This window comes from Podarcis pityusensis (genome assembly GCF_964106645.2).
Source record: "Podarcis pityusensis genome assembly, chromosome: 8".
Lineage (NCBI taxonomy): Eukaryota > Metazoa > Chordata > Lepidosauria > Squamata > Lacertidae > Podarcis > Podarcis pityusensis.
This window is the reverse complement of record NC_138033.1, coordinates 45327757-45341677: the sequence shown is the minus strand read 5'-3', so window position 1 is coordinate 45341677 and position 13921 is coordinate 45327757.

The window sequence follows — 13921 nt, the reverse complement described above, 5'->3', positions numbered from 1 at the left end:
TATGGAATCAACATGTATGTGTGTGTGTATTCTATCCTCATTTGCACTTAGGTCTTCTTTGCATAAATCTGGCAGTGCACTGGGGCCTTAAATGGAGTTTAAGGTCACATTGCAATGACCGAATGATACATATTAGCCTATTTTAAATGAGATGTTGATCCTTTACAAATCAATTTTAGGCTAGGGTGATTTCAAATGAGGCATTAGCAACAAACCAATGTACTGAGGGTTGATCTTTCTCTCACTACTTAAAACTGAGGTTTGCAACTCTACCATGTTCCTGTGCATGACTGGAGTGGAGAAAGCATTGTTGCACTGACATTGGGAGGACTATAGCTTCCTTTTGGTTTCTGGATGTTTCTGAAATTACCCTCCTCATAAGGAAGCTGTGCCTGGAGGAAGAACTGTGAGGGGAGAGACTCCATCAGGCAAGGCCTCCTTCCAACTGCCTTGCCCCACCCTCCAGTCTCTACTTCTCAATTTGTATTGTATTATTTTATGCACTGTTGTTTTATTGATTGTAGTTTAGAAATTATTTATTGTAATTGTTAAGAGTGGATTTCTGTTTAATTTTTATATGTTGATATCATTATTCTAGACTATTCTAATGATTGTTGAATGTTATTTTATTTGATGTAGGTTGTTTATTTTAAAGCTATGTTTATTATCACATTTTTGTATTGCATTAGATTGTTATAAGTTGTACATTCTTTGTTTCTTCAGCTTGTAAACCGCCTTGAGTATTGTAAGATAGAAAGACGGCATACAAATTAAAAGTGATGATGATGATGATAGAATCATAGAACTGTAGAGTTGGAAGGGACCCCAAGGGTCATCTACTCGAACCCCTGCGATGCAGAAGTCACATAGAACTGAGAATACATAGATTGCCATAGGTTTCATGTTTCCACCCCACACTGCAAATAGTCACATGAGGATGCATCAAATGTTTGTTCTACACAGAGTAGACCCAATGAAATTAATGAACACAACTAACTTAGGTCCATTACTTTCCACTCTGAGTAGAACTCAATTGGACACCACCCGCAGAAAATGCATTGTGAGGAATCTCTGCTTACACTATATAGTCATTCTGCTGCAAGAGACATGACCAGGAGCCACATAAGTATGTGGGACCAATGACAACAATCTTTCTTAATCCTCACATATTCCTTGAAGAGCTCCCATATGATGAGACTTCCAGGTAAAGATGGGGGAGAAATTCAATAATCGTGCATTGAAAGGTTAATCTACTAAATGTTCACTTTCTGGAAAAATGCAGGAATCTCCAGGTATGCACAGCCTTCCTTCGAAATTCACACTTCTCCAAATTTTGCAATGCAGTTCTCCAGCCGAGTAACCCATACAAAAATGCATGTGCTAGGGCAGAGTGTGCATAAAAATGCACCCACTAGCGGAAATAAATTATAAAAATACATTGTATTGGGTAAAATTTCTTAGCAAAAAATGTCTATAATGGGCAAAGTTGCATAAAAATGTGCATTTCAGGGTCCATGTTTCTCTTCCTGATATATCTGGGATTCGGCCTATGAAAGAATGCTCTGATATGATGAGTGGCTGAGCTAAAATTCATAATGGTTTTTGCCACAATTTCCCCCTGTTCTGTCATACCGCCCTATAGGTATTTGGAGCAGCATTATGCAGGTAGTGCCGGATCTATGTTGATTCTCTTTCCTGTTGTATTGAAACATTATTTTAAAAAAACTTACAGCCCTATATACTGAGTATCTTTACTCAGGGATGAATCTTGCTTAGTTCAAGAGGGCTTGCTCCCAAATCTAAGCAGAAGATTGCAGCGGGACCTCATTTCAGGTAAACATGCACAGGTTTCAACTACACATTTATACTCATAAGAAAGCCAGATTCATTATATACACATTTGCTTCTGAATGATCTGAGGGAAGGAGGAAATGTTGTTTTCTGTGTAATTCCCTTCTGGAAATGGAATTCAGTCACACAGGCAGTAATGTGTCATTTTAGAATGCAAACCCGGAGAAATGCCATTTTGTGACTGTTTTATTATTATTTCTCATTATAAGATGGCAAACAGAAGTTGGGAAGTTAAAGCTACTTGTGCTGCAATCCTCAACTTACTCTCTGTGCATGTTTCTCTCTGAGTAGGGATGGAGAAGAAATTCAATTCACCATGAGTAATTTTTTTTTAGTAGAAACAGAAGGGAAATTCAAAGCTGAATCTATCAAATTTGCACTTTCCAAAACAATATGTGAAATGAAATATAGCTGTTGTTTGAAATTTGCACTTATCTGAATTTTGCGATGTAGTTCTCCAGTAAACCAAAGCTTACATACATCCATATGGTAGTGGAAAGTGTGCATAAAAATGAATATATTGTTTAAAATAGCATACAAGAATGCATATCAGGGGAAATTGCTTACAAAAATGGGTAAATTAGTCAAAACTTCATATAAATTATGTTTATCAGGAGAAAATTGCAGTAAAATGCTTATAAATTTTCATGAGCCCCACCTCCAAAGCACTGCAAATCCTTACAAAATGTGAAGAACTGAATTTAAGACTGGGAAAATCTGAATGTGAGAGAACTGAAATTGACAGATCCTTCTATCCCTATTTCTGTGTAGACATATAGGACATATATGTAGTTCCTAGGCAGCTGATTTTAGTTCTGGTCTACTTTCCCATGAATCTGACACATTGATTGGCTGAAAGAAAAGAAATAATTATTTTCCAGTGTAGAAAAGTTTCCTTGCCAAGTTTCCTGAAGGCATTTCTGGTCATCTCAGGCAACTACCCCATGTATGGTGAAAGAAAGTTGAATGCAGACAGGGTGAACAGGGATATAAGAAATCTCCATCATCGTCTGTAATGATGGTTATGGTAAGTGGTACACAATTTTTGCTAAAATAGTTTGACCACCATTACTGAACTTTTCTTGCTATGTGAAACTGCAGGAAAGCAGGACATAGGAAGCTGCCTTATACCAAGTAAGACCATTAGTCCATATAGTCCAGCATTGGCAGGCAACAGCTCTCCATAGTTTCATGAATGGGTCTCTCCCAGTGATACCTGGAGACGCTGGGGATTGAATTTAGGACATGATTTACAACTGAGCCATAGCCCTTCCCCTGCTTGGGCATGGTCAAACAGGCTGGACCAGTATACTGTATGACATCTGTGCCCTAGATCATTGTCCTTTAAACGTGGGACTCTAAATGTTATTGGACTAACCATCAGACTTCTATCCTGTTCAGAAACTGTTTAATTTTAACTTTATTGGCTGCCTGTTCTGTTATAACAGCAAAGTAAGGTTGGTTGCCCCTCGGTTTTGGAGCAGTATTCAAATAAGATTTTAATGAGCTACTTAATTAAAGGCTAATTGAGGTGAATTCATTAAAGGTTTACAAATCATTCTTATCAGGGCAGTTCTATTTGAAAGATAAGTTTTAAATATTTGTTTCACAGAGCATTGTTTGATCATAAAAGGACATATGAAATTATATGTTGAAGGCAGGCTGGAATTGGTCTCTGTGTTTTCCTTCCTTGATGCCCTTTTAGGGCAATTAACGTATGTGAATTTAATATGGACCTAATATTGGTCTGCCAAGATAAGAGGTAATGAAATGGCTGCTATAGGGTACTCTTTTGAGTGTGTTAAAGACATTTTTAAAATAAATAAATAAATATCAAGGTTCTGCTGGGAAATAGTAATTATGCAGAACCATTGTTAATCTCACAGTTTTATTGCTGGCTAGAAAATTATAACTTTGCCTGGGGCTTCTTCTAATTGTAGTACCCATTGTAAACAGCAGGACAGTCCAACTGGGAATATTGCTACATGAGGACAGTGCAACCCAAACCGTTAATTGTCAGAACTGTCAGACAGTTAATGAACAAGTGCTTTAAATTAATCAGCAGAAGGGGTCCTTCTCCCATTGATACTCTTTACAATCTGAAAGGAGAGTTGGTGGGTTTAAAACAAAAACAAAAACTTGAATGACTGCTAAAATGATTGGACTTTAAGAAAACCCAAACACCATATTTTTATTTATTAAAAATACCTCTATGCTCTTTTGCTGTTGTTGTTGAGTAGATTTCATTATTAATTTCTTTAAATATCTATAGACCATGCTTTTCATAAAATATACCATGAGGTGATCTACAACATCCAAAATTACAGTAAGATCCAGAAACACACCAGCAAAACAGGTTGGGGGAAAGGATTCATATTTCAAAGGTATGTTTGAATAGCAGTTTTCAGGAGATGTCAAAAAGTGGGCTAGGGCGATTCCTGCTTAGAAGCTTCTGGGAGGGAGCTGCACAGGTCAGGACCTGCCACATGAAAGGCCTGGTCCTTACCAAGAATGGGGGAGAAATTAGATTCAGTTCATATTTAAAGGTGAATGTAAAGGTTCATTCATTTCCCTTCCACACAAAAAGTCTCAAAGGGGCTCTCCAATTGTTGTGATAACTAAATGTCCATGATAGTCTTCCTTTAGTCCAGTATAACAACTTTACTTCCAAAAACTTCAGCAATCATTCCTCCGTTTTGAGAAACAAACATCTTTATTCCCACAGGAATCTCTCTGCTGTGGTCATATAGTAAAAGAGTAACCCATAGTTATTTACTATTCATTAATTCACACAATTTGCAATAAAATTCTGATGAATTTTCATGAGGATTTTTTTTTTTATCAAATTGCTGCAGAATGTGGAGAACTTAATTTAAGATTGGATAAATGAGAAACTGAGAGAACCAGAATTGACAGATCTTTCCATCCCTAGTCCTTAGAAAACACAATCATTAACACTCAAAGAAGCCCACACCACCACCTTCCTCCCCTGACAAACTTGCAAAAACAAAAAGTATGCCTACCTCCCGCAAATAAATAGTTAAATCACAAAACCACCCAGAATTAAGACAAGGTCTTGTTGAATTCTTGTTAAGGAGAACTGACAGCCTAACATGCCACTTAGGAGAGACTATAACACAACCACTGAGAAACCTGTGCCTTGTAGTCTCACCTTCTGTATCTCTAACAGTGGCTAGATGCAAGCAAGATCTCAGATGTTCATGTGAGTGCACAAAAGGCTCACATTGCTTAGGGGAGCCTTTGCACATGGGAGGGTCTTATTTATGCACTCAGTGACAGCTAAGGTTAATTCAGTTATGACTCAGCAGTCCTTGCTCATACAGGCAGGGAAGGTGCATTAATTGCACCCATCAGGATCATCAGTCACTTTCTAAATGGTGGACTGGCAGTGAATCCTGAACTGCTGAAATAAGCATCATGTCATTGTCACAAGCTGATGTGACTCAACAGCCCCTGATTCTTCAGGGGTTGTTCCCCCTACACCATCCCTATCCCCACCAACCTATGCTTGACTCCTTGATATTGTCAGAGAATTAAGTGATCTGAAGATACATTCACTCAAGAATATGTCTTAATGAAGCACTGATCTGGGACGCATTTCTCAAACATTCCAGGGCTTCATGTTGATTACCCGGGTCATTGGAATAATGGGTGAGGTCACATCAAACATGTTTTAAGATCACGATCACACACACCATGCTCTGGCCTGCAACATATATAAGAGAGTCCCTCTTCATCCCCCCCTCTCAGTTTCCACATTGTTGAGCAGCAGCAAATGCTGACAGCCCAGTCACCCTTTCTCTGCAGTTGATGTGCTTGTGATTGAGCCATACTTCATTAAATACCACACATTCCTGCAGCTGACATAAGGGGAGGAGATTATCACTGTGGCACCGGCAGCAGGAGCCCAACTGAGTGAAATATTATTGGTTATAGATCCATCAATTTCATCCAGCACTGGCCTTCACTCAAGACAGATGGCTCTGCATTATAGGCTTCCTTGATATAATTTCAGAGCTTTTCTAAGATAAGCTTCTATTGCTAGTCAGAACATCGCGTAGGGCAGGGAGGGTGGGTTTCTTATTCCAGATGGGGAGGGGGACAACCTGCCCTCCCTGAGCAGGAAAGCGGAGATGCATGCAACCTACTCTCCCTGTGGCTGGTTGTATGAAAAGCGAATGGGAGGCAGTGACAGTAGTGATGATGGGGCTCAGAGGGAGGGGGGGGGACACTGAAAGCATGGTGTCCATGAACCTTCTCCACCCAATAAACCCATTGGAGCCAGTACTTAGTAGTCATAGTGGCATATCAACATTTCTTGACATCTTTTTAAAAAATGAAATAAAAGAAGAAATTATAAAACAACACACAGTTGTTGCATATGAATTTTATGACATTTGTATATAAAAATGGCTACAATACAATAGTTGGTTTGTGGGTGTTTGATGGGTGAAAAAGGAAAGAACAGGCAACGCCTCCACCTAGCCCACTGTCCTACAGCAAAAGGTCAAAAGCACCATTTAATTTTATACACTCACCAAAGTCTTCACACACAAAAGCCACCAAGCAATGAAAACTGAGCAGTGATAGGGTCTGACAGGCTTCTGCAGAGACAGCATTATTCAGTGAGGATGCCACAACAGAGAAGTCCATGTCTTACCCACCAAACCTCAGACAGCTACACCCAGAGCATTGGGGAGGATGCAGAATGGTGGCCAGACTGCCAACATAGCTGTTTACAGCAGCAGCAGCAACAAAGCAATGATACTACCACTGCTAGTGATGAGTTCCATGCCCACGCGTACTATCCATTGTTTGTGCCATTGTACACCCCCAGCTACACCACTTATGATGTGGCTCACTACTCTGCATCCACACTGCTTTCCATCTGGTTGGTAATTCTGCTACCCCTCGGGGCATATGCCCCTTCCACCCCTTGCTTCAACATGGAAAGACCAACTCCTTCCCTACAGTCCCTTTTGGGTGTTAAGATCTTCAGAAGGTAGAGCTGGATTTGGCATGTTCGTTATGTATGTCTCTTTTTATCCTGGAATTTGTCACCTAAGAAATATATTTTAGGACCTACCCTAGTCTCTCTCCCCCCCCTCCTGCAATATAGTTTTACCTGCTTTTAGTATTGTATTTTAAAATGGTTATAATCTGCCCTGGGACCTCCTGGTGAAGGATGGGTAAGAAATATAAATATTAATATAGTCAAATATTATGCAAACCCACGCCCTCTTTCTTTTTCTTGTTGGTTGATTTCCACTTTTGGGGTGATGCATAAGTAGCTATCATAACTAACCCGCCCCCAATCCCACTCCCAGGATGCATAACAGAAGCATATATGCTCAAACTGTTGTTCTCTTACAACATGCTAATACTAGCTATGTGACTGATAATTAACAGCAACTTTAGCATTGTTAATGGGAACTTTCTAAGAAAGTAAAAATGTTTATGTTACAGATATTTAAGAGCTGTTTCAGTCTCTGCTAAGGCTTATTCTCCCATGATTACTGCTAAGATGTACTCCAATGCTGGCTTTGAGTTTGTGTGTACTTAAAATAAAATAAAATAAAAATTATGGAACATTCATCACATTCTATTTATTTTCACATGGAAATGGAGGGTGGAAATGGTCCTGATAGTTTTGCAGAAATAATCTTTTCAGTCTATTTCCCCCATTAGCTATTCATCTGCTATTGAGTCAATTCACAAGAATTTGAAGGAGCAGGAGAGCTTAAATGCTTCTGTGGTGAAATATTGTTACTTAAGAGGCAGAGCAATATACACAGAGCCACACAGAAAGATGATCAATACCATTATCTGTAAGTTTCTAAGTGTGTGTTCACTACTTACTATTGGCGGTGTTCCTAGAAAGGGCAGGGGGATTCAGCAAGCAACATATTAGTGATTTTCTATCAGTCTCCCTCCTGGGAAATATATATTTTTTAAATGCTGAGAACAGAGGTGAGAGGCAACAGATTAAAAACACAATTCTGGAGATTGCTATTGGGGATGATCTGCAAGAAGGTGGGCAAGGATGTTACAAGTTATAAGCTTTCCCTTGTGGATATGAAACATGACTCTGTTCTTGCTTGGCAGAACCAATGGGCTTTGTATATAGATTGTTGCAAATATGCCATATACAGTCATGATCTTCTGATGAAAGAGTACATAGGAGCCTGCCTTTTATCAAGTCAGGTGTTAATCCACCTTAAAAACAGGGTGAACTACCCCTAGAATGCTGCCACACTGTTGTTCCATGATAATGTGATGACCCATCACACAGCAAGTAAACGTGGCACCCTCCTGACATTGGACTATTGCTGCTCTCAGCCTCAGCCAGCACAGCCAATAGTCAGGGATGGTGGGCATTATAAGTAGAACATCTGGAGGACTACCACAGCTGGTACCAGTACTTGGTACAGTTCAAGGGCAGGAAGACTGCAGTCTCCAGGTTTCACTGGACTGAGTTGGTTAGGTTGCTTAGAATAAAACAACATCTGGATGGGCATAGGCTCCATAACAGTGAAATATTTCCTGGTAAGCACATATATCCTGGTGTGTCAAACCCTTTCCACCATTATGTATAGCAAAGCTGGGCTTGGCTCACACCCACTTTCATTATGGCTCACACCCACTTTCATTAGGCTGCATTAATGTTGTTTCTCCTACTGCCTTGAACACAGCTGCAACTTTAATGTAAGAGAGAGATTTTTAAACTTGGAGGTCACATTATTAGTTTGCTTCTCTTGCTTGTCAGGATCGATTAGTACTGAGGTACGTTATGACTTTAAAGAACCAAGAAACAAGTCACAGATGTGTGACCATTAAGCAGAGGACAGGAAAGCAATCGATAGAAATATTGCAATCGAAAGGATGACATTCACCCTAGGTGACCAGATGAGGTAATAATAACAAAACACAGAAATATGCTCTGCTGAATTCCAAGATTTATTGACTTGGCTCATAAAAACTGTAACAGATTAGAGAAGGGAAAATTGACTTTCCCCTTTTGTTTTCTTTTAAAAAAGAAAGATTTCTTCAGACTCTTGATTGATAATAATGCCAGCATAGGTTTTCCAGCACACCCCAGCAATGCAATGCCATTGGATCTATAGAAACTGGTAATAATAATCACTGATTATGAATCTATGATGTTGCTTAAGAGTCTTGGTAAGGGTAGAAGTATTTGCCTAACCAGTTCAGTAAGGCCTGCATCAGAGCTAGCCAAGGCAGTACCCTCCATATGCTGTTAGACTGCAACTCCCATTAGCTCCAGCCACATTGAATGATGTGTAGTCCAACAATATCTGGAGAGCATCACATTGGCTGCTCCTGGTCTGTACTGCTGAAAAAGGTTTCATATCGATGGCCCACATGGTCTTTTAACTGGAGACACTAGGAATTGACCTGGGTACATTGTACATGTAAATCTCATCCTGTACCACTGAACTACAAGTCAAAGAATTTATTGTATATTGCTACTGGCAATTTTGGACCATAATTTCAACCAATTAAATTAAGTGCAGTCCTGTGTGTGTGTGTGTGTGTGTGTGTGTGTGTGTTGCTTACTGCAATCATTGTAGTTTTAAGTACCATCTTAACATCTGTGACACACAACACACAGGGGGAAAGGAATGGGAGATAGGCTTAGGTCCAAGCTATCTGAAGGATCATATTCTCCCACATGAACCTGCCTGGGCTCTGAGAACTTCAGGGAAGGCCCTTCCCTCAGTCCCATCACCCTCACCGGTACATTTGGTGAGGATGCAGAAGAGGGCCTTCTCAGTGGCTGCTTCCAGACTTTGGAACTCCTTTTCTAGAGAAGCTAGACTGGTTCTTTCCTGTTTTCTTTTTGCCAGCAGGTGAGTACCATTTTATTCAGAAAGACTTTTGAGGAACTGACTGTTTTTAAGGAAACAGCTTTTAATGCTGCTGTTCTGGCCCCACCCACCACTAGCACCTACCCAACCGCCCAGAGTGTTTTGCCAGTTAACACTGCAGGTTCCTTAAAGCATCTTTGGTAGTCAATATATGAGGGAAAAGATATTTTTATTTGAACAGAATAAGAAAACCTCCTCAAACAGCAACAGAAAAACCCTTCAAACAGTAAACCACCTTACACAGCATTAAAACCCTCTTACACTGAGAAATAACCCCAAAGGAACAAGTCCAATGACACAATTCCCTCACCAGACCTTCATTTACATATAGCACCAGATCCAGTCATAGGGAGCCTCAGCAGCATTTGGTCTATCATCTTCACCCTACTTGACTATGTTGCCCTGAACCATTTGTACCTGCCTCCACCAGGCAGGGCTGGATGTCTCCACAGCCACCACCTGTGACAATTAGGGCTCCTAATCTGGGTAATCAAGCCCCAGCTGGGCCACCCCCAAGGGCAGGAGTGCTCTTGTGAGGACTCGCAGGAAGGGTTGGCTGCTTAAGGCCAGACCTACACCTCCTCAATTTTTTTTGCACATTTTCTACTACACAGAGGTCACCTGGAAGGGAATGTGGTCCTAAAGTTTAAGAAGACCCCACATCCCTGCTGTAGCGGATTGCACTGTCAATTGTCATACTTGATGGGGTAATGAAATAAGAGACCTCTGTATTCCTTTCTGTAATTTGTCTGGTTCCCATTTAGTTTGGGGCAAACTCTGCCCAATATTATGATTGTTTTTAATGGAGTAGTTTTCTACAGCCGATGGGGACGAGAATGACATTTCACAATTCATGAATATTCTAGTTAGGATTACAGATTACCATCTCAGACCATAAACTGTATTTGATGCCTCAAAGCAACAACTTTGAGGATATCTCATTATAAAATGGGTGGAAGTGATAAATTGAGTGAAATCGCCTGTATACTTTCTCATACAAGGCACTGGTTGCTGAAGGCAGCAAAATATCAATTTGACCTCCAGGTACAACAGCCTGCCCAACTCAAAATTCATAGCCTCCTTGTTTTGTGATTTTAAATCTGTGCTGAGGTTCTTTCACCAAGAGTACTTGCCCCAGACTTGGATCTTGGCATTCAGGAATTTTCCTTTCTATGTCTTTTTTTATTTATTTTGTAACCCTTGAACCAACATTTTCCACCCCTGATTTAAAGGTGGAGACAGATAGACAGAGCTAATAGATGCTGAGATCAGTGTCTGATTCCACTCCTCCAGCTGGAAAATAGGCTTGGATCATTTCAGAAAAGTAACCGGCAGACTGGACAAAAGTGTCTGTGGGCAACTTTATTTCTCTGCGGCTCTTCTTGAGTGGCTGGGATTATTTTGAGATTCCCTCATCAACTTCCAAAGCAAAGTCTTGATCATCGCTTAGCTGTTAATACAGCTGCTGACACTATTGTTTCTTGACATCTCCCTGTTCTAATGGCATTTTGCCATCTGTTAACGGAGATGACATTGCAAGAGGAGACGGGGAAAATGTACTTTCTACAAAGCTTCTGCCTATTGTGCAGTGCCATTCGTATTCCAGACGATGTCTGCAAGTTGTCTTGTCTGACTGGCAGCAGTTACAATGTTTTTCTTTTCTTTTTTTGAGAAAAAGTTCTGTTGTTCAGACTGGAGGAATGCAGGCTGTCCATGTGTCTGCCTCATTTAAATACCTGTCATCTGTTTAATTAACAGCAGTATCCCCTCTATTATCCAATATTATGATGTTGTTCTTTCAAATCATGAGCGAATTGGCAAATTTTCACTGCATCTTCCATCACTCATCAGTGACTGTGGACAAACAAGCTTACCGTCTACCAAAACTTGGTCCTGAGTTGAGAAACATAAGGGAGGGGGGAGAAATTTGGTTCAGTTCACATTTTAATAAGAACCTACCTAATGAATGTGAACATGCTATTTATTATTCCTACACTGCTTTATATTTTGATGGGGGGAAATCTCAGTGGTTTACAGCCTACCTTAAAGCATCAAACAAAACAATCCAAAATAAGCCATTCTAGGAAAAAAGCAAATCTAAAGCATAAAGTGTGCATTAAAAGCAACACAGTTAACAGGAAACTAAAATATTATCTTAAAGATTTCAAAATAAGACATTACTGAAGGTGCCCAAATATAGAATACACATTTGAAACAACATAATTTGGCAGAGAATAAAATATTGTCTGAAACAGAGAACATCTGCTGCTGTTGCTGCCAATGGTGGTTTATGGTGGGCGGTGACTGCAGGAGCTTGGTCTCAATGGCCTGGGTATGCACTAAGTAACTTGCTGCTGGCAGAGCTAGCAGAGAGGTTTTGAGACTCTGAATCAGCTCCAAGTGCAGTGTTAAATAGCATCACACTTGGCACATTGCCAAGGAGCTGCCTTAGGCAGCTCTTCACCTATGTACCTGGTGGAAAAGCAGATGATTGCAGTGATGGCAATCACCTGGAGCACATTAGCACTATGCTTTCCTTCCAGCAAACACACACCCAAGTCTACCCAGTCTAGTTCCCAAAACTATATGTAAACTGAAATGAAGCTGTTCTTCAAAAGCTGTGCTTCTTGGAATTCTTCCATGCCGTTCTCCAACCAAATTATGTGCACTATATTGGGAGACAGTGTGTATAGAATTGCATACAAAATATATAGCATTAAAAATGCATTATAGTAAGTAAAAACTGCTTGCAAAAATATGTGTATTAAGATAAATGCACACTAAAATGATTATGAACTTTCATGAGCTTATTATTATTATGGTGTTGCTGGTATTATGGCATCTGTCTGTCTCGGGAGACAATGGAGGAGTGCACTTTGGGGGTGAAGTCAAACTGTTGGAAGGTTGCAGCGCCTGATGTGGCTGTAGGGACCAATAGGGGAGAGACATGTTTGGTTTCAGCTGGGGCAGATGAAGGCATCCAGTTGTGCTGCTGCAGATGTTCCATTGTGTTTCTTCTCTCTGCGCTCCTCCCAGCAGTCATTCCTTCTCTGGTCACTGCTTTGCACAACCTGACTATCTGTCTCCAGGCACCACAGTCATTTGCAAGGTATTGCCACACAGCTGGGTTGATGTTGCCAGCCTTCATGTCATGTTTGCAGACATCTTTATAATGCAGAGATGGTGTGATGGCCTGGGATTCAGACTCGGAGGCTGAACCTGAGGAATCCCAGCCTGCACAGTATTCCCCGCCTCCAGAACCAGCTGAGCCAGGGCCGGGGCTTGAGCCTGAAGGGTCCTCACCTGTGCTGGATCCTCAGGTGCAGGCACCAGCTGAGTCTGCTCTGGCTCCTGAGGTGATGGAGGACCCATTGCCTGCAGGTGCTCCACTCTCAGCCCCATCAGGGGAAGCTGAGGTTGCCTCTGGGTCCAGTACCCCTCCAGCCTCTCCTGAGCTGCAGAGGCTCAGGGCAGAGAGGCGGAGGGAACTAAGTCCCTGCAGGAGGAGTGCTTGCCTCCAGGCCAGGAGAGACGAGTCACCTGTGACTGGGGCCACCCTATGCCTCAGGGCAGATAAAAGCCAGCCAGCCCCAGTCCCAAGTTGCGGGAGCAACATTGTTGGTAGCCAGTTCCTGCCTGCACCCTGTCCTGCTTTCCTGCCGGAGCTCCTGACCTCACCTGACTCCCTGCCTTGGACCCAGCTTCAGCTTTGATGGACTGCCTCCATACTGCACCCTCGACCTTGGACCGGACTCAGACCTCCCCTCACGGTTAACCCACAGGACCAGCACAGATGGTTTGCCAATGGGCCTGGTGCTTGAAGTCAGCTCCCCATATAGCATGTCCTTGCGGATACTGCCATCTTCCATTCTGTGAACATGACCAAGCCAGCATAGATGTCATGGAGACAGGAGTGCAAACATGCTGGGAATGTGGGCTTGGGAGAGTGCATCTTTGAAACTCTATCCTGCCATGTGATACCCAAAATCTTCCTGATGCAGTGCATGTGAAAGGCATTAGGAGGCGTTGCTGTAGTGATGGTCAGATGCCCATTACTCACTTCCATAAAGCAGCATGCTCAACACACAAGCCTGGTAGATCTTCATCTTGGTGTTGGACTTTAGCATCATATTCTCCCATACCCTTTTGGTGAGCTGAGC